At 53.0% G+C, this 24,165-nt stretch overlaps 20 non-coding genes across 20 annotated transcripts; all 20 read right to left on the bottom strand.

Moving 5' to 3' along the window:
* Positions 1-428: 428 nt before the first annotated feature.
* On the bottom strand, positions 429-548 carry LOC124616893. The gene has a single exon (XR_006979932.1). It is a non-coding gene; the product is annotated as a 5S ribosomal RNA (ribosomal RNA).
* An 861-nt stretch (positions 549-1,409) lies between these two features.
* LOC124616856 lies at positions 1,410-1,528 on the bottom strand. The gene has a single exon (XR_006979896.1). It is a non-coding gene; the product is annotated as a 5S ribosomal RNA (ribosomal RNA).
* An 852-nt stretch (positions 1,529-2,380) lies between these two features.
* On the bottom strand, positions 2,381-2,499 carry LOC124616895. Its single transcript, XR_006979934.1, has one exon. It is a non-coding gene; the product is annotated as a 5S ribosomal RNA (ribosomal RNA).
* An 866-nt stretch (positions 2,500-3,365) lies between these two features.
* LOC124616855 lies at positions 3,366-3,484 on the bottom strand. The gene has a single exon (XR_006979895.1). It is a non-coding gene; the product is annotated as a 5S ribosomal RNA (ribosomal RNA).
* Positions 3,485-4,336: 852 nt separating this feature from the next.
* Positions 4,337-4,455, bottom strand: LOC124616854. The gene has a single exon (XR_006979894.1). It is a non-coding gene; the product is annotated as a 5S ribosomal RNA (ribosomal RNA).
* Positions 4,456-5,319: 864 nt separating this feature from the next.
* On the bottom strand, positions 5,320-5,438 carry LOC124616852. Its single transcript, XR_006979893.1, has one exon. It is a non-coding gene; the product is annotated as a 5S ribosomal RNA (ribosomal RNA).
* An 853-nt stretch (positions 5,439-6,291) lies between these two features.
* LOC124616847 lies at positions 6,292-6,410 on the bottom strand. Its single transcript, XR_006979891.1, has one exon. It is a non-coding gene; the product is annotated as a 5S ribosomal RNA (ribosomal RNA).
* An 865-nt stretch (positions 6,411-7,275) lies between these two features.
* Positions 7,276-7,394, bottom strand: LOC124616835. Its single transcript, XR_006979890.1, has one exon. It is a non-coding gene; the product is annotated as a 5S ribosomal RNA (ribosomal RNA).
* A 799-nt stretch (positions 7,395-8,193) lies between these two features.
* LOC124616824 lies at positions 8,194-8,312 on the bottom strand. The gene has a single exon (XR_006979889.1). It is a non-coding gene; the product is annotated as a 5S ribosomal RNA (ribosomal RNA).
* A 799-nt stretch (positions 8,313-9,111) lies between these two features.
* LOC124616813 lies at positions 9,112-9,230 on the bottom strand. Its single transcript, XR_006979888.1, has one exon. It is a non-coding gene; the product is annotated as a 5S ribosomal RNA (ribosomal RNA).
* Positions 9,231-10,029: 799 nt separating this feature from the next.
* On the bottom strand, positions 10,030-10,148 carry LOC124616802. The gene has a single exon (XR_006979887.1). It is a non-coding gene; the product is annotated as a 5S ribosomal RNA (ribosomal RNA).
* Positions 10,149-10,947: 799 nt separating this feature from the next.
* On the bottom strand, positions 10,948-11,066 carry LOC124617466. Its single transcript, XR_006980046.1, has one exon. It is a non-coding gene; the product is annotated as a 5S ribosomal RNA (ribosomal RNA).
* Positions 11,067-11,863: 797 nt separating this feature from the next.
* Positions 11,864-11,982, bottom strand: LOC124617454. Its single transcript, XR_006980045.1, has one exon. It is a non-coding gene; the product is annotated as a 5S ribosomal RNA (ribosomal RNA).
* An 853-nt stretch (positions 11,983-12,835) lies between these two features.
* Positions 12,836-12,954, bottom strand: LOC124617442. Its single transcript, XR_006980044.1, has one exon. It is a non-coding gene; the product is annotated as a 5S ribosomal RNA (ribosomal RNA).
* Positions 12,955-13,817: 863 nt separating this feature from the next.
* On the bottom strand, positions 13,818-13,936 carry LOC124617430. The gene has a single exon (XR_006980043.1). It is a non-coding gene; the product is annotated as a 5S ribosomal RNA (ribosomal RNA).
* Positions 13,937-14,791: 855 nt separating this feature from the next.
* Positions 14,792-14,910, bottom strand: LOC124617419. Its single transcript, XR_006980042.1, has one exon. It is a non-coding gene; the product is annotated as a 5S ribosomal RNA (ribosomal RNA).
* Positions 14,911-15,709: 799 nt separating this feature from the next.
* On the bottom strand, positions 15,710-15,828 carry LOC124617406. Its single transcript, XR_006980040.1, has one exon. It is a non-coding gene; the product is annotated as a 5S ribosomal RNA (ribosomal RNA).
* A 799-nt stretch (positions 15,829-16,627) lies between these two features.
* Positions 16,628-16,746, bottom strand: LOC124617394. Its single transcript, XR_006980039.1, has one exon. It is a non-coding gene; the product is annotated as a 5S ribosomal RNA (ribosomal RNA).
* A 799-nt stretch (positions 16,747-17,545) lies between these two features.
* On the bottom strand, positions 17,546-17,664 carry LOC124617382. Its single transcript, XR_006980038.1, has one exon. It is a non-coding gene; the product is annotated as a 5S ribosomal RNA (ribosomal RNA).
* Positions 17,665-18,461: 797 nt separating this feature from the next.
* LOC124617371 lies at positions 18,462-18,580 on the bottom strand. The gene has a single exon (XR_006980037.1). It is a non-coding gene; the product is annotated as a 5S ribosomal RNA (ribosomal RNA).
* Positions 18,581-24,165: the final 5,585 nt, after the last annotated feature.

Below are 24,165 nucleotides of genomic sequence, written 5' to 3'. Positions count from 1 at the left end.
CACCATTCCTGTCCCTGTCCCCGTCCCGACTTGTCCCGACTTTGCTCGACTGCCGCTCGCTGCCGCTCGGGTCGTGGTCCATATGACAGCGCAAGCACGACAAACGTCTGCGGGACGAGACGAGACGACTAAGGAATAAAGTCATGATTACAAACCAAATTTGGAACTCTACACTCCTACACAACAATAGGCGGTGACGTATTTCAGAAATCACCTGCCGATTCGTACTGTTTTGTCGTTTTCAAAAGTCTTCTTGGCAAACTGGTTAGCACATTCTCCCTCAAACCGAGTTAATTACTGCATTTTCGTTCCATTACAGTAGTTTAAAAAGCATAAGGAAGCATCTTTGTCACAACAGAAAGGTAGTTTGAAAATTGGGCTGGCAGGGGTAGCGACAAAATAGCAAAACGAAAAAAAAAAAGGAAGGTAGCCAACAGCACCCAGGTTTCCCAGGTGGTCACCCATCCAAGTACTAACTGGGCCCAATGATGCTTAACTTCGGTGATCGGACGAGGAACCGGTGTATCCATCATGGTATGGCCGTTGGCGCGCATCTAATGTAGGAGCACGGCAGAATTCGCGTTCGGCTTTTTTCCCAACACACAAAATGTTAGTTTTCCGCCGCATTTGACGAAAGTACTTCCTTCCGCAACAGCCAGTTCCTCGAGGACGCGCGCGGGGGGCGCGCCCGGCGTCCCAGCAGAGCGACGGCCGAATTAGCGGGCGCACCGCCGCGTGTGTGAGACGCACTGCTGCTCGTTGCACCTCCTGTCATTCGCTGGGCGCGTGCAGCCTTCGACACTAGCGGAGGACGCATCTTGTCCCTGGTGTCCAGCGGAGGGCCTGTGCGGGTGGTGCAGTGTCGTGCTGGAGGGCGCCACTGGTAGCGATGTGGGCTGCCTCGCCTCGCCTCGCCTCGCCTCGCCTCGCCTCGCCTCGCCTCGCCTCACACCCAGGTGTCTGCGTAGTTTGCAGTGCATTCGCACCATTCCTGTCCCTGTCCCCGTCCCGACTTGTCCCGACTTTGCTCGACTGCCGCTCGCTGCCGCTCGGGTCGTGGTCCATATGACAGCGCAAGCACGACAAACGTCTGCGGACGAGACGAGACGACTAAGGAATAAAGTCATGATTACAAACCAAATTTGGAACTCTACACTCCTACACAACAATAGGCGGTGACGTATTTCAGAAATCACCTGCCGATTCGTACTGTTTTGTCGTTTTCAAAGTCTTCTTGGCAAACTTGGTTAGCACATTCTCCCTCAAACCGAGTTAATTACTGCATTTTCGTTCCATTACAGTAGTTTAAAAGGCATAAGGAAGCATCTTTGTCACAACAGAAAGGTAGTTTGAAAATTGGGCTGGCAGGGGTAGCGACAAAATAGCAAAACGAAAAAAAAAAGGAAGGTAGCCAACAGCACCCAGGTTTCCCAGGTGGTCACCCATCCAAGTACTAACTGGGCCCAATGATGCTTAACTTCGGTGATCGGACGAGAACCGGTGTATCCATCATGGTATGGCCGTTGGCGCGCATCTAATGTAGGAGCACGGCAGAATTCGCGTTCGGCTTTTTTCCCAACACACAAAATGTTAGTTTTCCGCCGCATTTGACGAAAGTACTTCCTTCCGCAACAGCCAGTTCCTCGAGGACGCGCGCGGGGGGCGCGCCCGGCGTCCCAGCAGAGCGACGGCCGAATTAGCGGGCGCACCGCCGCGTGTGTGAGACGCACTGCTGCTCGTTGCACCTCCTGTCATTCGCTGGGCGCGTGCAGCCTTCGACACTAGCGGAGGACGCATCTTGTCCCTGGTGTCCAGCGGAGGGCCTGTGCGGGGTGGTGCAGTGTCGTGCTGGAGGGCGCCACTGGTAGCGATGTGGGCTGCCTCGCCTCGCCTCGCCTCGCCTCGCCTCGCCTCGCCTCACACCAGGTGTCTGCGTAGTTTGCAGTGCATTCGCACCATTCCTGTCCCTGTCCCCGTCCGACTTGTCCCCGACTTTGCTCGACTGCCGCTCGCTGCCGCTCGGGTCGTGGTCCATATGACAGCGCAAGCACGACAAACGTCTGCGGACGAGACGAGACGACTAAGGAATAAAGTCATGATTACAAACCAAATTTGGAACTCTACACTCCTACACAACAATAGGCGTGACGTATTTCAGAAATCACCTGCCGATTCGTACTGTTTTGTCGTTTTCAAAGTCTTCTTGGCAAACTTGGTTAGCACATTCTCCCTCAAACCGAGTTAATTACTGCATTTTCGTTCCATTACAGTAGTTTAAAAGGCATAAGGAAGCATCTTTGTCACAACAGAAAGGTAGTTTGAAAATTGGGCTGGCAGGGGTAGCGACAAAATAGCAAAACGAAAAAAAAAAAAGGAAGGTAGCCAACAGCACCCAGGTTTCCCAGGTGGTCACCCATCCAAGTACTAACTGGGCCCCAATGATGCTTAACTTCGGTGATCGGACGAGACCGGTGTATCCATCATGGTATGGCCGTTGGCGCGCATCTAATGTAGGAGCACGGCAGAATTCGCGTTCGGCTTTTTTCCCAACACACAAAATGTTAGTTTTCCGCCGCATTTGACGAAAGTACTTCCTTCCGCAACAGCCAGTTCCTCGAGGACGCGCGCGGGGGGCGCGCCCGGCGTCCCAGCAGAGCGACGGCCGAATTAGCGGGCGCACCGCCGCGTGTGTGAGACGCACTGCTGCTCGTTGCACCTCCTGTCATTCGCTGGGCGCGTGCAGCCTTCGACACTAGCGGAGGACGCATCTTGTCCCTGGTGTCCAGCGGAGGGGCCTGTGCGGGGTGGTGCAGTGTCGTGCTGGAGGGCGCCCACTGGTAGCGATGTGGGCTGCCTCGCCTCGCCTCGCCTCGCCTCGCCTCGCCTCGCCTCGCCTCGCCTCACACCAGGTGTCTGCGTAGTTTGCAGTGCATTCGCACCATTCCTGTCCCTGTCCCCGTCCCGACTTGTCCCGACTTTGCTCGACTGCCGCTCGCTGCCGCTCGGGTCGTGGTCCATATGACAGCGCAAGCACGACAAACGTCTGCGGGACGAGACGAGACGACTAAGGAATAAAGTCATGATTACAAACCAAATTTGGAACTCTACACTCCTACACAACAATAGGCGGTGACGTATTTCAGAAATCACCTGCCGATTCGTACTGTTTTGTCGTTTTCAAAGTCTTCTTGGCAAAACTTGGTTAGCACATTCTCCCTCAAACCGAGTTAATTACTGCATTTTCGTTCCATTACAGTAGTTTAAAAGGCATAAGGAAGCATCTTTGTCACAACAGAAAGGTAGTTTGAAAATTGGGCTGGCAGGGGTAGCGACAAAATAGCAAAACGAAAAAAAAAAAGGAAGGTAGCCAACAGCACCCAGGTTTCCCAGGTGGTCACCCATCCAAGTACTAACTGGGCCCAATGATGCTTAACTTCGGTGATCGGACGAGAACCGGTGTATCCATCATGGTATGGCCGTTGGCGCGCATCTAATGTTAGGAGCACGGCAGAATTCGCGTTCGGCTTTTTTCCCAACACACAAAATGTTAGTTTTCCGCCGCATTTGACGAAAGTACTTCTTCCGCAACAGCCAGTTCCTCGAGGACGCGCGCGGGGGGCGCGCCCGGCGTCCCAGCAGAGCGACGGCCGAATTAGCGGGCGCACCGCCGCGTGTGTGAGACGCACTGCTGCTCGTTGCACCTCCTGTCATTCGCTGGGCGCGTGCAGCCTTCGACACTAGCGGAGGACGCATCTTGTCCCTGGTGTCCAGCGGAGGGCCTGTGCGGGGTGGTGCAGTGTCGTGCTGGAGGGCGCCACTGGTAGCGATGTGGGCTGCCTCGCCTCGCCTCGCCTCGCCTCGCCTCGCCTCGCCTCACACCAGGTGTCTGCGTAGTTTGCAGTGCATTCGCACCATTCCTGTCCCTGTCCCCGTCCCGACTTGTCCCGACTTTGCTCGACTGCCGCTCGCTGCCGCTCGGGTCGTGGTCCATATGACAGCGCAAGCACGACAAACGTCTGCGGGACGAGACGAGACGACTAAGGAATAAAGTCATGATTACAAACCAAATTTGGAACTCTACACTCCTACACAACAATAGGCGGTGACGTATTTCAGAAATCACCTGCCGATTCGTACTGTTTTGTCGTTTTCAAAGTCTTCTTGGCAAACTTGGTTAGCACATTCTCCCTCAAACCGAGTTAATTACTGCATTTCGTTCCATTACAGTAGTTTAAAAGGCATAAGGAAGCATCTTTGTCACAACAGAAAGGTAGTTTGAAAATTGGGCTGGCAGGGGTAGCGACAAAATAGCAAAACGAAAAAAAAAAAGGAAGGTAGCCAACAGCACCCAGGTTTCCCAGGTGGTCACCCATCCAAGTACTAACTGGGCCCAATGATGCTTAACTTCGGTGATCGGACGAGAACCGGTGTATCCATCATGGTATGGCCGTTGGCGCGCATCTAATGTAGGAGCACGGCAGATTCGCGTTCGGCTTTTTTCCCAACACACAAAATGTTAGTTTTCCGCCGCATTTGACGAAAGTACTTCCTTCCGCAACAGCCAGTTCCTCGAGGACGCGCGCGGGGGGGCGCGCCCGGCGTCCCCAGCAGAGCGACGGCCGAATTAGCGGGCGCACCGCCGCGTGTGTGAGACGCACTGCTGCTCGTTGCACCTCCTGTCATTCGCTGGGCGCGTGCAGCCTTCGACACTAGCGGAGGACGCATCTTGTCCCTGGTGTCCAGCGGAGGGCCTGTGCGGGGTGGTGCAGTGTCGTGCTGGAGGGCGCCACTGGTAGCGATGTGGGCTGCCTCGCCTCGCCTCGCCTCGCCTCGCCTCGCCTCGCCTCGCCTCGCCTCACACCAGGTGTCTGCGTAGTTTGCAGTGCATTCGCACCATTCCTGTCCCTGTCCCCGTCCCGACTTGTCCCGACTTTGCTCGACTGCCGCTCGCTGCCGCTCGGGTCGTGGTCCATATGACAGCGCAAGCACGACAAACGTCTGCGGGACGAGACGAGACGACTAAGGAATAAAGTCATGATTACAAACCAAATTTGGAACTCCTACACTCCTACACAACAATAGGCGGTGACGTATTTCAGAAATCACCTGCCGATTCGTACTGTTTTGTCGTTTTCAAAGTCTTCTTGGCAAACTTGGTTAGCACATTCTCCCTCAAACCGAGTTAATTACTGCATTTTCGTTCCATTACAGTAGTTTAAAAGGCATAAGGAAGCATCTTTGTCACAACAGAAAGGTAGTTTGAAAATTGGGCTGGCAGGGGTAGCGACAAAATAGCAAAACGAAAAAAAAAAGGAAGGTAGCCAACAGCACCCAGGTTTCCCAGGTGGTCACCCATCCAAGTACTAACTGGGCCCAATGATGCTTAACTTCGGTGATCGGACGAGAACCGGTGTATCCATCATGGTATGGCCGTTGGCGCGCATCTAATGTAGGAGCACGGCAGAATTCGCGTTCGGCTTTTTTCCCAACACACAAAATGTTAGTTTTCCGCCGCATTTGACGAAAGTACTTCCTTCCGCAACAGCCAGTTCCTCGAGGACGCGCGCGGGGGGCGCGCCCGGCGTCCCAGCAGAGCGACGGCCGAATTAGCGGGCGCACCGCCGCGTGTGTGAGACGCACTGCTGCTCGTTGCACCTCCTGTCATTCGCTGGGCGCGTGCAGCCTTCGACACTAGCGGAGGACGCATCTTGTCCCTGGTGTCCAGCGGAGGGCCTGTGCGGGGTGGTGCAGTGTCGTGCTGGAGGGCGCCACTGGTAGCGATGTGGGCTGCCTCGCCTCGCCTCGCCTCGCCTCGCCTCGCCTCGCCTCACACCAGGTGTCTGCGTAGTTTGCAGTGCATTCGCACCATTCCTGTCCCTGTCCCCGTCCCGACTTGTCCCGACTTTGCTCGACTGCCGCTCGCTGCCGCTCGGGTCGTGGTCCATATGACAGCGCAAGCACGACAAACGTCTGCGGGACGAGACGAGACGACTAAGGAATAAAGTCATGATTACAAACCAAATTTGGAACTCTACACTCCTACACAACAATAGGCGGTGACGTATTTCAGAAATCACCTGCCGATTCGTACTGTTTTGTCGTTTTCAAAGTCTTCTTGGCAAACTTGGTTAGCACATTCTCCCTCAAACCGAGTTAATTACTGCATTTTCGTTCCATTACAGTAGTTTAAAAGGCATAAGGAAGCATCTTTGTCACAACAGAAAGGTAGTTTGAAAATTGGGCTGGCAGGGGTAGCGACAAAATAGCAAAACGAAAAAAAAAAAGGAAGGTAGCCAACAGCACCCAGGTTTCCCAGGTGGTCACCCATCCAAGTACTAACTGGGCCCAATGATGCTTAACTTCGGTGATCGGACGAGAACCGGTGTATCCATCATGGTATGGCCGTTGGCGCGCATCTAATGTAGGAGCACGGCAGAATTCGCGTTCGGCTTTTTTCCCAACACACAAAATGTTAGTTTTCCGCCGCATTTGACGAAAGTACTTCCTTCCGCAACAGCCAGTTCCTCGAGGACGCGCGCGGGGGGCGCGCCCGGCGTCCCAGCAGAGCGACGGCCGAATTAGCGGGCGCACCGCCGCGTGTGTGAGACGCACTGCTGCTCGTTGCACCTCCTGTCATTCGCTGGGCGCGTGCAGCCTTCGACACTAGCGGAGGACGCATCTTGTCCCTGGTGTCCAGCGGAGGGCCTGTGCGGGGTGGTGCAGTGTCGTGCTGGAGGGCGCCACTGGTAGCGATGTGGGCTGCCTCGCCTCGCCTCGCCTCGCCTCGCCTCGCCTCGCCTCGCCTCGCCTCACACCAGGTGTCTGCGTAGTTTGCAGTGCATTCGCACCATTCCTGTCCCTGTCCCCGTCCCGACTTGTCCCGACTTTGCTCGACTGCCGCTCGCTGCCGCTCGGGTCGTGGTCCATATGACAGCGCAAGCACGACAAACGTCTGCGGGACGAGACGAGACGACTAAGGAATAAAGTCATGATTACAAACCAAATTTGGAACTCTACACTCCTACACAACAATAGGCGGTGACGTATTTCAGAAATCACCTGCCGATTCGTACTGTTTTGTCGTTTTCAAAGTCTTCTTGGCAAACTTGGTTAGCACATTCTCCCTCAAACCGAGTTAATTACTGCATTTTCGTACCATTACAGTAGTTTAAAAGGCATAAGGAAGCATCTTTGTCACAACAGAAAGGTAGTTTGAAAATTGGGCTGGCAGGGGTAGCGACATAATACCAAAACGAAAAAAAAAAAAAGGAAGGTAGCCAACAGCACCCAGGTTTCCCAGGTGGTCACCCATCCAAGTACTAACTGGGCCCAATGATGCTTAACTTCGGTGATCGGACGAGAACCGGTGTATCCATCATGGTATGGCCGTTGGCGCGCATCTAATGTAGGACCACGGCAGAATTCGCGTTCGGCTTTTTTCCCAACACACAAAATGTTAGTTTTCCGCCGCATTTGACGAAAGCACTTCCTTCCGCAACAGCCAGTTCCTCGAGGACGCGTGCGGGGAGCGCGCCCCACCGCCGCGTGTGTGAGACGCACTGCTGCTCGTTGCACCTCCTGTCATTCGCTGGGCGCGTGCAGCCTTCGGCACTAGCGGAGGACGCATCTTGTCCCTGGTGTCCAGCGGAGGGCCTGTACGGGGTGGTGCAGTGTCGTGCTGGAGGGCGCCACTGGTAGCGATGTGGGCTTCCTCGCCTCGCCGCGCCTCACACCAGGTGTCTGCGTAGTTTGCAGTGCATTCGCACCATTCCTGTCCCTGTCCCCGTCCCGACTTGTCCCGACTTTGCTCGACTGCCGCTCGCTGCCGCTCGGGTCGTGGTCCATATGACAGCGCAAGCACGACAAACGTCTGCGGGACGAGACGAGACGACTAAGGAATAAAGTCATGATTACAAACCAAATTTGGAACTCTACACTCCTACACAACAATAGGCGGTGAGCTATTTCAGAAATCACCTGCCGATTCGTACTGTTTTGTCGTTTTCAAAGTCTTCTTGGCAAACTTGGTTAGCACATTCTCCCTCAAACCGAGTTAATTACTGCATTTTCGTACCATTACAGTAGTTTAAAAGGCATAAGGAAGCATCTTTGTCACAACAGAAAGGTAGTTTGAAAATTGGGCTGGCAGGGGTAGCGACATAATACCAAAACGAAAAAAAAAAAAAGGAAGGTAGCCAACAGCACCCAGGTTTCCCAGGTGGTCACCCATCCAAGTACTAACTGGGCCCAATGATGCTTAACTTCGGTGATCGGACGAGAACCGGTGTATCCATCATGGTATGGCCGTTGGCGCGCATCTAATGTAGGACCACGGCAGAATTCGCGTTCGGCTTTTTTCCCAACACACAAAATGTTAGTTTTCCGCCGCATTTGACGAAAGCACTTCCTTCCGCAACAGCCAGTTCCTCGAGGACGCGTGCGGGGAGCGCGCCCCACCGCCGCGTGTGTGAGACGCACTGCTGCTCGTTGCACCTCCTGTCATTCGCTGGGCGCGTGCAGCCTTCGGCACTAGCGGAGGACGCATCTTGTCCCTGGTGTCCAGCGGAGGGCCTGTACGGGGTGGTGCAGTGTCGTGCTGGAGGGCGCCACTGGTAGCGATGTGGGCTTCCTCGCCTCGCCGCGCCTCACACCAGGTGTCTGCGTAGTTTGCAGTGCATTCGCACCATTCCTGTCCCTGTCCCCGTCCCGACTTGTCCCGACTTTGCTCGACTGCCGCTCGCTGCCGCTCGGGTCGTGGTCCATATGACAGCGCAAGCACGACAAACGTCTGCGGGACGAGACGAGACGACTAAGGAATAAAGTCATGATTACAAACCAAATTTGGAACTCTACACTCCTACACAACAATAGGCGGTGAGCTATTTCAGAAATCACCTGCCGATTCGTACTGTTTTGTCGTTTTCAAAGTCTTCTTGGCAAACTTGGTTAGCACATTCTCCCTCAAACCGAGTTAATTACTGCATTTTCGTACCATTACAGTAGTTTAAAAGGCATAAGGAAGCATCTTTGTCACAACAGAAAGGTAGTTTGAAAATTGGGCTGGCAGGGGTAGCGACATAATACCAAAACGAAAAAAAAAAAAAGGAAGGTAGCCAACAGCACCCAGGTTTCCCAGGTGGTCACCCATCCAAGTACTAACTGGGCCCAATGATGCTTAACTTCGGTGATCGGACGAGAACCGGTGTATCCATCATGGTATGGCCGTTGGCGCGCATCTAATGTAGGACCACGGCAGAATTCGCGTTCGGCTTTTTTCCCAACACACAAAATGTTAGTTTTCCGCCGCATTTGACGAAAGCACTTCCTTCCGCAACAGCCAGTTCCTCGAGGACGCGTGCGGGGAGCGCGCCCCACCGCCGCGTGTGTGAGACGCACTGCTGCTCGTTGCACCTCCTGTCATTCGCTGGGCGCGTGCAGCCTTCGGCACTAGCGGAGGACGCATCTTGTCCCTGGTGTCCAGCGGAGGGCCTGTACGGGGTGGTGCAGTGTCGTGCTGGAGGGCGCCACTGGTAGCGATGTGGGCTTCCTCGCCTCGCCGCGCCTCACACCAGGTGTCTGCGTAGTTTGCAGTGCATTCGCACCATTCCTGTCCCTGTCCCCGTCCCGACTTGTCCCGACTTTGCTCGACTGCCGCTCGCTGCCGCTCGGGTCGTGGTCCATATGACAGCGCAAGCACGACAAACGTCTGCGGGACGAGACGAGACGACTAAGGAATAAAGTCATGATTACAAACCAAATTTGGAACTCTACACTCCTACACAACAATAGGCGGTGAGCTATTTCAGAAATCACCTGCCGATTCGTACTGTTTTGTCGTTTTCAAAGTCTTCTTGGCAAACTTGGTTAGCACATTCTCCCTCAAACCGAGTTAATTACTGCATTTTCGTACCATTACAGTAGTTTAAAAGGCATAAGGAAGCATCTTTGTCACAACAGAAAGGTAGTTTGAAAATTGGGCTGGCAGGGGTAGCGACATAATACCAAAACGAAAAAAAAAAAAAGGAAGGTAGCCAACAGCACCCAGGTTTCCCAGGTGGTCACCCATCCAAGTACTAACTGGGCCCAATGATGCTTAACTTCGGTGATCGGACGAGAACCGGTGTATCCATCATGGTATGGCCGTTGGCGCGCATCTAATGTAGGACCACGGCAGAATTCGCGTTCGGCTTTTTTCCCAACACACAAAATGTTAGTTTTCCGCCGCATTTGACGAAAGCACTTCCTTCCGCAACAGCCAGTTCCTCGAGGACGCGTGCGGGGAGCGCGCCCCACCGCCGCGTGTGTGAGACGCACTGCTGCTCGTTGCACCTCCTGTCATTCGCTGGGCGCGTGCAGCCTTCGGCACTAGCGGAGGACGCATCTTGTCCCTGGTGTCCAGCGGAGGGCCTGTACGGGGTGGTGCAGTGTCGTGCTGGAGGGCGCCACTGGTAGCGATGTGGGCTTCCTCGCCTCGCCGCGCCTCACACCAGGTGTCTGCGTAGTTTGCAGTGCATTCGCACCATTCCTGTCCCTGTCCCCGTCCCGACTTGTCCCGACTTTGCTCGACTGCCGCTCGCTGCCGCTCGGGTCGTGGTCCATATGACAGCGCAAGCACGACAAACGTCTGCGGGACGAGACGAGACGACTAAGGAATAAAGTCATGATTACAAACCAAATTTGGAACTCTACACTCCTACACAACAATAGGCGGTGAGCTATTTCAGAAATCACCTGCCGATTCGTACTGTTTTGTCGTTTTCAAAGTCTTCTTGGCAAACTTGGTTAGCACATTCTCCCTCAAACCGAGTTAATTACTGCATTTTCGTACCATTACAGTAGTTTAAAAGGCATAAGGAAGCATCTTTGTCACAACAGAAAGGTAGTTTGAAAATTGGGCTGGCAGGGGTAGCGACATAATACCAAAACGAAAAAAAAAAAAAGGAAGGTAGCCAACAGCACCCAGGTTTCCCAGGTGGTCACCCATCCAAGTACTAACTGGGCCCAATGATGCTTAACTTCGGTGATCGGACGAGAACCGGTGTATCCATCATGGTATGGCCGTTGGCGCGCATCTAATGTAGGACCACGGCAGAATTCGCGTTCGGCTTTTTTCCCAACACACAAAATGTTAGTTTTCCGCCGCATTTGACGAAAGCACTTCCTTCCGCAACAGCCAGTTCCTCGAGGACGCGTGCGGGGAGCGCGCCCCACCGCCGCGTGTGTGAGACGCACTGCTGCTCGTTGCACCTCCTGTCATTCGCTGGGCGCGTGCAGCCTTCGGCACTAGCGGAGGACGCATCTTGTCCCTGGTGTCCAGCGGAGGGCCTGTACGGGGTGGTGCAGTGTCGTGCTGGAGGGCGCCACTGGTAGCGATGTGGGCTTCCTCGCCTCGCCGCGCCTCACACCAGGTGTCTGCGTAGTTTGCAGTGCATTCGCACCATTCCTGTCCCTGTCCCCGTCCCGACTTGTCCCGACTTTGCTCGACTGCCGCTCGCTGCCGCTCGGGTCGTGGTCCATATGACAGCGCAAGCACGACAAACGTCTGCGGGACGAGACGAGACGACTAAGGAATAAAGTCATGATTACAAACCAAATTTGGAACTCTACACTCCTACACAACAATAGGCGGTGAGCTATTTCAGAAATCACCTGCCGATTCGTACTGTTTTGTCGTTTTCAAAGTCTTCTTGGCAAACTTGGTTAGCACATTCTCCCTCAAACCGAGTTAATTACTGCATTTTCGTTCCATTACAGTAGTTTAAAAGGCATAAGGAAGCATCTTTGTCACAACAGAAAGGTAGTTTGAAAATTGGGCTGGCAGGGGTAGCGACAAAATAGCAAAACGAAAAAAAAAAAGGAAGGTAGCCAACAGCACCCAGGTTTCCCAGGTGGTCACCCATCCAAGTACTAACTGGGCCCAATGATGCTTAACTTCGGTGATCGGACGAGAACCGGTGTATCCATCATGGTATGGCCGTTGGCGCGCATCTAATGTAGGAGCACGGCAGAATTCGCGTTCGGCTTTTTTCCCAACACACAAAATGTTAGTTTTCCGCCGCATTTGACGAAAGTACTTCCTTCCGCAACAGCCAGTTCCTCGAGGACGCGCGCGGGGGGCGCGCCCGGCGTCCCAGCAGAGCGACGGCCGAATTAGCGGGCGCACCGCCGCGTGTGTGAGACGCACTGCTGCTCGTTGCACCTCCTGTCATTCGCTGGGCGCGTGCAGCCTTCGACACTAGCGGAGGACGCATCTTGTCCCTGGTGTCCAGCGGAGGGCCTGTGCGGGGTGGTGCAGTGTCGTGCTGGAGGGCGCCACTGGTAGCGATGTGGGCTGCCTCGCCTCGCCTCGCCTCGCCTCGCCTCGCCTCGCCTCACACCAGGTGTCTGCGTAGTTTGCAGTGCATTCGCACCATTCCTGTCCCTGTCCCCGTCCCGACTTGTCCCGACTTTGCTCGACTGCCGCTCGCTGCCGCTCGGGTCGTGGTCCATATGACAGCGCAAGCACGACAAACGTCTGCGGGACGAGACGAGACGACTAAGGAATAAAGTCATGATTACAAACCAAATTTGGAACTCTACACTCCTACACAACAATAGGCGGTGACGTATTTCAGAAATCACCTGCCGATTCGTACTGTTTTGTCGTTTTCAAAGTCTTCTTGGCAAACTTGGTTAGCACATTCTCCCTCAAACCGAGTTAATTACTGCATTTTCGTTCCATTACAGTAGTTTAAAAGGCATAAGGAAGCATCTTTGTCACAACAGAAAGGTAGTTTGAAAATTGGGCTGGCAGGGGTAGCGACAAAATAGCAAAACGAAAAAAAAAAAGGAAGGTAGCCAACAGCACCCAGGTTTCCCAGGTGGTCACCCATCCAAGTACTAACTGGGCCCAATGATGCTTAACTTCGGTGATCGGACGAGAACCGGTGTATCCATCATGGTATGGCCGTTGGCGCGCATCTAATGTAGGAGCACGGCAGAATTCGCGTTCGGCTTTTTTCCCAACACACAAAATGTTAGTTTTCCGCCGCATTTGACGAAAGTACTTCCTTCCGCAACAGCCAGTTCCTCGAGGACGCGCGCGGGGGGCGCGCCCGGCGTCCCAGCAGAGCGACGGCCGAATTAGCGGGCGCACCGCCGCGTGTGTGAGACGCACTGCTGCTCGTTGCACCTCCTGTCATTCGCTGGGCGCGTGCAGCCTTCGACACTAGCGGAGGACGCATCTTGTCCCTGGTGTCCAGCGGAGGGCCTGTGCGGGGTGGTGCAGTGTCGTGCTGGAGGGCGCCACTGGTAGCGATGTGGGCTGCCTCGCCTCGCCTCGCCTCGCCTCGCCTCGCCTCGCCTCGCCTCGCCTCACACCAGGTGTCTGCGTAGTTTGCAGTGCATTCGCACCATTCCTGTCCCTGTCCCCGTCCCGACTTGTCCCGACTTTGCTCGACTGCCGCTCGCTGCCGCTCGGGTCGTGGTCCATATGACAGCGCAAGCACGACAAACGTCTGCGGGACGAGACGAGACGACTAAGGAATAAAGTCATGATTACAAACCAAATTTGGAACTCTACACTCCTACACAACAATAGGCGGTGACGTATTTCAGAAATCACCTGCCGATTCGTACTGTTTTGTCGTTTTCAAAGTCTTCTTGGCAAACTTGGTTAGCACATTCTCCCTCAAACCGAGTTAATTACTGCATTTTCGTTCCATTACAGTAGTTTAAAAGGCATAAGGAAGCATCTTTGTCACAACAGAAAGGTAGTTTGAAAATTGGGCTGGCAGGGGTAGCGACAAAATAGCAAAACGAAAAAAAAAAAGGAAGGTAGCCAACAGCACCCAGGTTTCCCAGGTGGTCACCCATCCAAGTACTAACTGGGCCCAATGATGCTTAACTTCGGTGATCGGACGAGAACCGGTGTATCCATCATGGTATGGCCGTTGGCGCGCATCTAATGTAGGAGCACGGCAGAATTCGCGTTCGGCTTTTTTCCCAACACACAAAATGTTAGTTTTCCGCCGCATTTGACGAAAGTACTTCCTTCCGCAACAGCCAGTTCCTCGAGGACGCGCGCGGGGGGCGCGCCCGGCGTCCCAGCAGAGCGACGGCCGAATTAGCGGGCGCACCGCCGCGTGTGTGAGACGCACTGCTGCTCGTTGCACCTCCTGTCATTCGCTGGGCGCGTGCAGCCTTCGACACTAGCGGAGGACGCATCTTGTCCCTGGTGTCCAGCGGAGGGCCTGTGCGGGGTGGTGCAGTGTCGTGCTGGAGGGCGCCACTGGTAGCGATGTGGGCTGCCTCGCCTCGCCTCGCCTCGCCTCGCCTCGCCTCGCCTCACACCAGGTGTCTGCGTAGTTTGCAGTGCATTCGCACCATTCCTGTCCCTGTCCCCGTCCCGACTTGTCCCGACTTTGCTCGACTGCCGCTCGCTGCCGCTCGGGTCGTGGTCCATATGACAGCGCAAGCACGACAAACGTCTGCGGGACGAGACGAGACGACTAAGGAATAAAGTCATGATTACAAACCAAATTTGGAACTCTACACTCCTACACAACAATAGGCGGTGAGCTATTTCAGAAATCACCTGCCGATTCGTACTGTTTTGTCGTTTTCAAAGTCTTCTTGGCAAACTTGGTTAGCACATTCTCCCTCAAACCGAGTTAATTACTGCATTTTCGTACCATTACAGTAGTTTAAAAGGCATAAGGAAGCATCTTTGTCACAACAGAAAGGTAGTTTGAAAATTGGGCTGGCAGGGGTAGCGACATAATACCAAAACGAAAAAAAAAAAAAGGAAGGTAGCCAACAGCACCCAGGTTTCCCAGGTGGTCACCCATCCAAGTACTAACTGGGCCCAATGATGCTTAACTTCGGTGATCGGACGAGAACCGGTGTATCCATCATGGTATGGCCGTTGGCGCGCATCTAATGTAGGACCACGGCAGAATTCGCGTTCGGCTTTTTTCCCAACACACAAAATGTTAGTTTTCCGCCGCATTTGACGAAAGCACTTCCTTCCGCAACAGCCAGTTCCTCGAGGACGCGTGCGGGGAGCGCGCCCCACCGCCGCGTGTGTGAGACGCACTGCTGCTCGTTGCACCTCCTGTCATTCGCTGGGCGCGTGCAGCCTTCGGCACTAGCGGAGGACGCATCTTGTCCCTGGTGTCCAGCGGAGGGCCTGTACGGGGTGGTGCAGTGTCGTGCTGGAGGGCGCCACTGGTAGCGATGTGGGCTTCCTCGCCTCGCCGCGCCTCACACCAGGTGTCTGCGTAGTTTGCAGTGCATTCGCACCATTCCTGTCCCTGTCCCCGTCCCGACTTGTCCCGACTTTGCTCGACTGCCGCTCGCTGCCGCTCGGGTCGTGGTCCATATGACAGCGCAAGCACGACAAACGTCTGCGGGACGAGACGAGACGACTAAGGAATAAAGTCATGATTACAAACCAAATTTGGAACTCTACACTCCTACACAACAATAGGCGGTGAGCTATTTCAGAAATCACCTGCCGATTCGTACTGTTTTGTCGTTTTCAAAGTCTTCTTGGCAAACTTGGTTAGCACATTCTCCCTCAAACCGAGTTAATTACTGCATTTTCGTACCATTACAGTAGTTTAAAAGGCATAAGGAAGCATCTTTGTCACAACAGAAAGGTAGTTTGAAAATTGGGCTGGCAGGGGTAGCGACATAATACCAAAACGAAAAAAAAAAAAAGGAAGGTAGCCAACAGCACCCAGGTTTCCCAGGTGGTCACCCATCCAAGTACTAACTGGGCCCAATGATGCTTAACTTCGGTGATCGGACGAGAACCGGTGTATCCATCATGGTATGGCCGTTGGCGCGCATCTAATGTAGGACCACGGCAGAATTCGCGTTCGGCTTTTTTCCCAACACACAAAATGTTAGTTTTCCGCCGCATTTGACGAAAGCACTTCCTTCCGCAACAGCCAGTTCCTCGAGGACGCGTGCGGGGAGCGCGCCCCACCGCCGCGTGTGTGAGACGCACTGCTGCTCGTTGCACCTCCTGTCATTCGCTGGGCGCGTGCAGCCTTCGGCACTAGCGGAGGACGCATCTTGTCCCTGGTGTCCAGCGGAGGGCCTGTACGGGGTGGTGCAGTGTCGTGCTGGAGGGCGCCACTGGTAGCGATGTGGGCTTCCTCGCCTCGCCGCGCCTCACACCAGGTGTCTGCGTAGTTTGCAGTGCATTCGCACCATTCCTGTCCCTGTCCCCGTCCCGACTTGTCCCGACTTTGCTCGACTGCCGCTCGCTGCCGCTCGGGTCGTGGTCCATATGACAGCGCAAGCACGACAAACGTCTGCGGGACGAGACGAGACGACTAAGGAATAAAGTCATGATTACAAACCAAATTTGGAACTCTACACTCCTACACAACAATAGGCGGTGAGCTATTTCAGAAATCACCTGCCGATTCGTACTGTTTTGTCGTTTTCAAAGTCTTCTTGGCAAACTTGGTTAGCACATTCTCCCTCAAACCGAGTTAATTACTGCATTTTCGTACCATTACAGTAGTTTAAAAGGCATAAGGAAGCATCTTTGTCACAACAGAAAGGTAGTTTGAAAATTGGGCTGGCAGGGGTAGCGACATAATACCAAAACGAAAAAAAAAAAAAGGAAGGTAGCCAACAGCACCCAGGTTTCCCAGGTGGTCACCCATCCAAGTACTAACTGGGCCCAATGATGCTTAACTTCGGTGATCGGACGAGAACCGGTGTATCCATCATGGTATGGCCGTTGGCGCGCATCTAATGTAGGACCACGGCAGAATTCGCGTTCGGCTTTTTTCCCAACACACAAAATGTTAGTTTTCCGCCGCATTTGACGAAAGCACTTCCTTCCGCAACAGCCAGTTCCTCGAGGACGCGTGCGGGGAGCGCGCCCCACCGCCGCGTGTGTGAGACGCACTGCTGCTCGTTGCACCTCCTGTCATTCGCTGGGCGCGTGCAGCCTTCGGCACTAGCGGAGGACGCATCTTGTCCCTGGTGTCCAGCGGAGGGCCTGTACGGGGTGGTGCAGTGTCGTGCTGGAGGGCGCCACTGGTAGCGATGTGGGCTTCCTCGCCTCGCCGCGCCTCACACCAGGTGTCTGCGTAGTTTGCAGTGCATTCGCACCATTCCTGTCCCTGTCCCCGTCCCGACTTGTCCCGACTTTGCTCGACTGCCGCTCGCTGCCGCTCGGGTCGTGGTCCATATGACAGCGCAAGCACGACAAACGTCTGCGGGACGAGACGAGACGACTAAGGAATAAAGTCATGATTACAAACCAAATTTGGAACTCTACACTCCTACACAACAATAGGCGGTGAGCTATTTCAGAAATCACCTGCCGATTCGTACTGTTTTGTCGTTTTCAAAGTCTTCTTGGCAAACTTGGTTAGCACATTCTCCCTCAAACCGAGTTAATTACTGCATTTTCGTACCATTACAGTAGTTTAAAAGGCATAAGGAAGCATCTTTGTCACAACAGAAAGGTAGTTTGAAAATTGGGCTGGCAGGGGTAGCGACATAATACCAAAACGAAAAAAAAAAAAAGGAAGGTAGCCAACAGCACCCAGGTTTCCCAGGTGGTCACCCATCCAAGTACTAACTGGGCCCAATGATGCTTAACTTCGGTGATCGGACGAGAACCGGTGTATCCATCATGGTATGGCCGTTGGCGCGCATCTAATGTAGGACCACGGCAGAATTCGCGTTCGGCTTTTTTCCCAACACACAAAATGTTAGTTTTCCGCCGCATTTGACGAAAGCACTTCCTTCCGCAACAGCCAGTTCCTCGAGGACGCGTGCGGGGAGCGCGCCCCACCGCCGCGTGTGTGAGACGCACTGCTGCTCGTTGCACCTCCTGTCATTCGCTGGGCGCGTGCAGCCTTCGGCACTAGCGGAGGACGCATCTTGTCCCTGGTGTCCAGCGGAGGGCCTGTACGGGGTGGTGCAGTGTCGTGCTGGAGGGCGCCACTGGTAGCGATGTGGGCTTCCTCGCCTCGCCGCGCCTCACACCAGGTGTCTGCGTAGTTTGCAGTGCATTCGCACCATTCCTGTCCCTGTCCCCGTCCCGACTTGTCCCGACTTTGCTCGACTGCCGCTCGCTGCCGCTCGGGTCGTGGTCCATATGACAGCGCAAGCACGACAAACGTCTGCGGGACGAGACGAGACGACTAAGGAATAAAGTCATGATTACAAACCAAATTTGGAACTCTACACTCCTACACAACAATAGGCGGTGACGTATTTCAGAAATCACCTGCCGATTCGTACTGTTTTGTCGTTTTCAAAGTCTTCTTGGCAAACTTGGTTAGCACATTCTCCCTCAAACCGAGTTAATTACTGCATTTTCGTTCCATTACAGTAGTTTAAAAGGCATAAGGAAGCATCTTTGTCACAACAGAAAGGTAGTTTGAAAATTGGGCTGGCAGGGGTAGCGACAAAATAGCAAAACGAAAAAAAAAAAGGAAGGTAGCCAACAGCACCCAGGTTTCCCAGGTGGTCACCCATCCAAGTACTAACTGGGCCCAATGATGCTTAACTTCGGTGATCGGACGAGAACCGGTGTATCCATCATGGTATGGCCGTTGGCGCGCATCTAATGTAGGAGCACGGCAGAATTCGCGTTCGGCTTTTTTCCCAACACACAAAATGTTAGTTTTCCGCCGCATTTGACGAAAGTACTTCCTTCCGCAACAGCCAGTTCCTCGAGGACGCGCGCGGGGGGCGCGCCCGGCGTCCCAGCAGAGCGACGGCCGAATTAGCGGGCGCACCGCCGCGTGTGTGAGACGCACTGCTGCTCGTTGCACCTCCTGTCATTCGCTGGGCGCGTGCAGCCTTCGACACTAGCGGAGGACGCATCTTGTCCCTGGTGTCCAGCGGAGGGCCTGTGCGGGGTGGTGCAGTGTCGTGCTGGAGGGCGCCACTGGTAGCGATGTGGGCTGCCTCGCCTCGCCTCGCCTCGCCTCGCCTCGCCTCGCCTCACACCAGGTGTCTGCGTAGTTTGCAGTGCATTCGCACCATTCCTGTCCCTGTCCCCGTCCCGACTTGTCCCGACTTTGCTCGACTGCCGCTCGCTGCCGCTCGGGTCGTGGTCCATATGACAGCGCAAGCACGACAAACGTCTGCGGGACGAGACGAGACGACTAAGGAATAAAGTCATGATTACAAACCAAATTTGGAACTCTACACTCCTACACAACAATAGGCGGTGAGCTATTTCAGAAATCACCTGCCGATTCGTACTGTTTTGTCGTTTTCAAAGTCTTCTTGGCAAACTTGGTTAGCACATTCTCCCTCAAACCGAGTTAATTACTGCATTTTCGTACCATTACAGTAGTTTAAAAGGCATAAGGAAGCATCTTTGTCACAACAGAAAGGTAGTTTGAAAATTGGGCTGGCAGGGGTAGCGACATAATACCAAAACGAAAAAAAAAAAAAGGAAGGTAGCCAACAGCACCTTTTTTTTTTTTTTTTTTTTTTTTTTTTTTTTTTTTTTTTTTTTTTTTTTTTGGCTGGCAGGGGTAGCGACATAATAACAAAACCAAAAAGAAAGGAAAGGAGCCAACAGCACCTTTTTTTTTTTTTTTTTTTTTTTTTTTTTTTATTTTTTTTATTTTTTTTTTTTTTTTTTTTTTTTTTTTTTTTTTTTTTTTTTTTTTTTTTTTTTTTTGCAAGGGACGCGGGGTAAAGCCCCCCAATAGTGCCTTCATCGGCGAGGTGTACCAGCGTGGGTATGTGCTGTGTGCTACCACAACAAGAAACAGAAAGGAACGTGTATCCTCCAATACAAAAAAAAAGAAATGCAAGGGAATCCGCCCCCCAGACTTCATTACAAATAAGTGAAACAAAATTGGCCTCTGGACGCCGTTGCAGCCTGCCGTGACAGTGATCCACAGCATCGACAACCTGCCAAAGCAACAGGCAAGTGGCATCCGCCAAAAAAGTGAATCCACCGGAATAGAAATGAAAGTAAATTAAAGTCCGAAAAAAATATGTCGCCGCTAACGGGCGACGGATGGTACATTTAGAAGAAAACAAACGTCGACGCACAGCAATAGGAAAAAGTCCCACATTCAGACACACACCAACTGTGAGAGAATGATCACCGCGACACGGCCCCCTCAGTCGCCGCGAGAAAAGAACAAATAACAAGAAAAAAATAAAGGAGGAACAGAAAGTAAAGCAAACATAAAAGAACTTTCGACGGACAAAACACCATTCACATAACTGTAGGTCATGTGGACGTTTTCGTTAATGTACGGTCCATTAGAAACACAACTTTACCAAGCCATAAAATCATTATCCAAGAAAGGAAGTCCGTTGGTAAGCAAGGGTTCGTCATAACACGCCAACAGGAATGTTGGCAGTAGTATCAGATAGGAAAGTAAAAATGTCAAGATCGGGTAAGTAGTCTTATCAGGTAAGTGACAATTTAGTGAATGCATGGGCCAAGGCAACATGCAAAAAATTGGCGAAAGTCGAGGAATAAGCCGGTCGACCTAGGGTCAGACGATGTTCCGCCCACAGGTAAGACAGAAAGTCGACGGCAGTAGTCAATTTCAGGGTGAAAATACAAAAAACCGTGTGTCCCAAAATCCAAAGAGTTGCATTCCGTTTGGTGGCCGGATACGCCGCACACTGAGGCACGATGGCGTCCAAAGCTGTCACCTGCCGCCTGTCCACTCTGTTGATTAGACGCACCATGTCACACGCAATATCCCAGACATCACGGAATTTCCGACATTCGAATCGGTGTTCGATGGTGTCCTCCTCAGGACACGCATCACAGACTCCCGAAGGAATCAGATCGATGGAGTGCAGCTTAGCATTAGTCGGAAATGTGCGGTTGACCACTTTATACCATGTTCCGTAAACATGGGGCGGAATAACGGCGGCGGCAAGGTTCCGCCACACCATCCTCCAGTCGTGCTGAGGTAGCCGATACTCCCATTTATTTCTGCTTGGCGATCCCCGAAGAGCGCGCACAACGTCACCGACATTGCACGCACGGACATCACCGAGCACCAGGTAACTGTTATACACATAATACCGGCGGACAAAGTTCAACGTGTACGGAATATGACTGACCGAGACCGGAGCAACCACCGATGGTGGGCGATAGGCATGGAATAAAGCAGCCGTCGGACTGCACGGCCCCCTATCAAGCACCACGGTAGTCCGCTTCACGAAGAGTGCCGCACATTTGTTGCGAAAATCAACGAAACCCAGCCCCCCCTCCGTCAGACTCAAAGTGCAGGTGGCCAGGGAGACTTTAAATATGTCACCCTTCCACAGCAACCAATAGACCGCCTGTTGAATGGCCCGTTCCAGTTGCTTCGGCACAGGGAGGACTTGTGCCAAATACCATGCTTTGGCCAAAATCTGCGTGTTGATAAGGGTCACTCGTTGACGGAGCGCCAAGTTCCGAGAGGCATACAGTTTCGCAACGGCCCTGACCTTATACAGCGTGGACCGCCAATTAAGAGCTTCCATACGCTGCGTATTGTCGGTCAGAATAACACCAAGGACAGTCTGCCGTGGCTTGACACAAAACCAGTCGCCGCGAACAGTACGCAGGCGAGGTGTAAGAGGGAGTAAAACAGTTTTCCGAGGATTAACGATAGCCCCCGTTGCCCTCTCAAATCGCTGCAGAACACCATGTAACCTGTCAATATCCTCTGGCTGATCGAGGAACACGCCGAGGTCGTCGGCATACGCTCTACAGATCAGCTGATCGTCACCAATGCGTATGCCCCGGCATTCCTGGGCGATACAGCGGAGGAGCGGATCCAACGCCAAAGCGAAGAGCGACATAGACAAGGGGCAGCCCTGGCGAACTGAGCGGCTAATAGGTATAACACGACTGGGAGTTCCGTTTATTACAACCCGTGACGTGGCATTCCTTAAAATATTGTGCACCATCGTCGTCAGTTTAGAACCAAATCCAAAACCGACCAAGACCCGCCGCAGATAGGTGTGACTAATCCGATCGAAAGCGTTTTTGAAGTCGACCAGCATTATCGCAGCCGTCCGGAGCCTGTGACTTTTAACATATCCGATACAATCCCGGTACGCCAGAACAGCATCGAATATGTTACGGTCCCTGACAGCGCAAGTCTGATGGTCACTCACCACCTTTGGCATAACGTTCGTCAACCTGTGCGTGATACACCGCGCTATAATTTTATAGTCGGCGTTCAGCAAGGTTATAGGACGGACATTGTCAAGATTTGGTGTTGCGGCCGATTTTGGAACGAGTGCAATGCGCCCTTCTGAAAATTCCGCAGGAATAGCAACGCCGTTATGGACCTCATTCATAATGGCAATTAAAACATCACTTAAAAGACTGAAAAATTTTAAATAAAATTCGGCAGGAATCCCGTCCAGTCCAGGGGACCGGCCCCTAGGACTGCATTTCACAGCTGTATTTAAGTCATCAAGGGTAAAAGGTTCATTTAAAATGGCTCTATCTTGTCGTGTTAACACACGTGGGACCCTCTGCAAAAAATCGCGCAGCGCCCCGGCGTCGACGTCAACCTGTCGAAAGAGCGTCTCAAAGTGCGCGTGAACTTCGCGCTCAATGGCCGCACCATCGGAGGTGGACGTGCCATCTCGCTGGATCCATTTACGGATGGCCAACCGCTCGCGCCGCCGGCGCTCCCTGCTCAGGTGGTAGAGAGAGAGCGGTTCCCCTTCCACGTCGCCCACCGGTTGGCTCCGCGCGATAGCCCCAACACCCTTCCGACGAAGATCATCGAGGAGCTTGGCTTTGAATTGATTAAAAACCGGAAGCAACTCAGGTGACATTGCGACGCGCTGAGCGATATCCTTTAAACAGTCCTGGTAAAAACGTGCCGTCGACCGACGCCAATGCGCCGCATCGCGGCTAAAATCGATTAAAAAACGCCGAATAGCCGGCTTGGCGACCGCCACCCACCACCCGATAGTACTGCCGTCATCGCCTTTACCACGCAAGAGCTTGCGCCACAACGCAGTAAATTGAGACGTGAGACTGGCATCGTCCAAAAGGCTACAGTTAAATTTCCAAATATTGCGGCGCCGAGGAGGGCGCGCACGCGGCAGGAGAAGCTGACACATGTAGCCGCAATGGTCTGAAAAAATAACCGGCAACACGTCCACCTGCCGGACGTGGGCAGCGAGCGGCGAAGACACATAGATCCTGTCCAAGCGACTGTGACCGGTGGCGTAAAAGTGGGTGAAATGCGTCTTATCCGGATGCAGCACACGCCACGTGTCGCGGAGCCGAAAGCTGTCAACCAACGTACGCAATTCCTGGCACCAGTTGGGACGCGGCTCCTGATCACGACCATCAATCACAGCATTAAAATCGCCACCGATCACTAAGTCAGTATGATTACGATGGAGAAGTGGACAGAGATCCAGACCATAAAATTTATTCCGCGCTGGCTTGTCACCGGCATGAGCATACACGTTAACAAAGGCAAGACCATTGACGGTACATGCTATAGCGCGGCCATTTGGCAATATTTCAATATTGCTAACATCAAATCCAGGACGGATTAAGATAGCAGTACCAGTCTGTTCGTCGGACATTACATTATCAACGACAGTAAAATCAGAAGTGTCAAGTAAAAACAACAGAGCCTGACGCGTAACTTCCTGTAAAAATGCCACATGACAGTGGGAGTCACGTAAAAAAGTGAGCAAAGCCGACAACTTGTGCGGATTACTCAACTTGTTAACATTGAGAGTTAAAACATTCCACGAACAACGCTCAGGCTCCATACACAAATAAAATATACAAGCACAAAAAAATCCTCAGTTAAAAACAGTCAGCAGACATGGACGGAATTTCAGCCACCAAAAAGGGATAGATGGTCGCTAATGAAGACGGTAGGAATCCCTGGCAACTGGATCGGGGAACAACAGAGAAAAACATTGAGAGAGAAGATATGCCACGAACAATGCTCAGGCCCCATACACAAATGAAATACACATGCACAAAACGCTCCTCACGTCAAAAACAGACAGCAACATGGACGGAATTTCAGCCAACTTTGTTAAAAAGAGACAGCAACATGGACGGAATTCCGGCCACCAAAGAAGGATAAAAAGTTCTCTAAAAGACGGGAGTAATTCCCGCCAACTGGATTAGGGGACAACAAGAATCCACTAAGTCTCACCGCCTTCCAC

This window comes from Schistocerca americana, chromosome 5 (assembly GCF_021461395.2).
Source record: "Schistocerca americana isolate TAMUIC-IGC-003095 chromosome 5, iqSchAmer2.1, whole genome shotgun sequence".
Classification (NCBI taxonomy): domain Eukaryota; kingdom Metazoa; phylum Arthropoda; class Insecta; order Orthoptera; family Acrididae; genus Schistocerca; species Schistocerca americana.
The sequence above is the reverse complement of the archived record's forward strand: the minus strand, read 5'-3'. Positions and strand labels throughout refer to the sequence as shown.